Raw genomic sequence first — 1,362 nt, 5'->3', positions numbered from 1 at the left:
CCATCTCCTTCTGCCCCTCCACTCACTAGCATGCTCTTTCTTAATTAATTAATTAATTAAACCTTAAGAAATAAAATAAAACTTGATTTGGAAAGGCTGAAATGACTATAAGCTAATTTGAATAGCTGGGTTGTATAAGAAATGCCTTTAAAATTTCCTTTTTGATGTCCTCTGAGAATTGGATTCCATTATATTTGCCTTGTTTGTTCTTCAGATGAAAAAAAATGTTAACTGATTTTCAACGAATGATTAGTTCTCTCTTTTCCATGTCTAGAAATTCTATGTTCTCTCAGACAGTTCCTTTTTCAATAAACTTTCCTCCTCTCCCCAGTCAGCCCCACTGGGTTCACCTTTACAGGATCTGGAACTAGGACAGGAGTTATGTCCCTTAATGTTTCTTCACTGGGACCTCTTAATATTTAGACAAAAGCTAGTATATATTACTATGCACATGCATTTTTATGTATACATACATATATACATTAGTCATTTTAATAAAGATTAATTTTCAGAAAATTAAAATTAATTATTGCCATATTTCATATTTATCACTCATTGCCATGGTTCAACACACATGGCTTCTTCATCAACAGTCTAAAAGCTCAGTATATATCTGGTAATGGCTACTGGGATTTCAACCATAAGGTTTGAAAGAAACTAATTCTATTATAATCTGTACTATATCAACTCTGGCATATATACCAATAAGCTAAAATAATCACAACTGACTGACCCAATTACAAATATAAGACCTCTACAAATCTAAAGTATACAAAACATAATTTCACATGTTTTTTCACATTACATGCATCCACAAAGCCTTGAAGCATATTGAGTTATATTTAAGTTAAGGTATTTACTCTTGCTTTTCTCCTGACAAACAACATATATTTTAATTAATTTCTCTCAGTATTCTTAATTTTCAAAAACCTAAACTTTTTTACAACTCTTTTCCCAGTGTCCCCACTATACATATTGAATGTTTTCCATACACATATTAAATATATTTATATATAAATATATATATAGTGGTATGTGTATAAATACACACACACATGCACACACACCTACATACACACACATTAACTACACATATATACACTCACAATTCAAAATATTGGAGATGCAATATGATATGTGTCCATGTATTTTGGATCTTCTACATCTATTTCCTCCTGTTAATTCATTATTATAAACTTAAACATAATTCCAATGAATACCTATTCATGAAAGTTAAGTTTATATAAGAGTGTTAAAAATGTATCACATTTATTCATTCACTAAGGAGAAAGTCAACTCATATACTTGACTGAATTTATCTGATCATTTATAAAATCGTTTCATTTGACTATAATACAGGAT

The 1,362-nt window shown here is 29.7% G+C and overlaps 1 non-coding gene across 1 annotated transcript; it reads right to left on the bottom strand.

The window, feature by feature from the left end:
• Nucleotides 1-284: 284 nt before the first annotated feature.
• Nucleotides 285-408, bottom strand: LOC121490247. The gene has a single exon (XR_005987569.1). It is a non-coding gene; the product is annotated as a small nucleolar RNA SNORD22 (small nucleolar RNA).
• Nucleotides 409-1,362: the final 954 nt, after the last annotated feature.

Source organism: Vulpes lagopus, chromosome 4, assembly GCF_018345385.1.
Source record: "Vulpes lagopus strain Blue_001 chromosome 4, ASM1834538v1, whole genome shotgun sequence".
NCBI classification, from domain to species: domain Eukaryota; kingdom Metazoa; phylum Chordata; class Mammalia; order Carnivora; family Canidae; genus Vulpes; species Vulpes lagopus.
The sequence above is the reverse complement of the archived record's forward strand: the minus strand, read 5'-3'. Positions and strand labels throughout refer to the sequence as shown.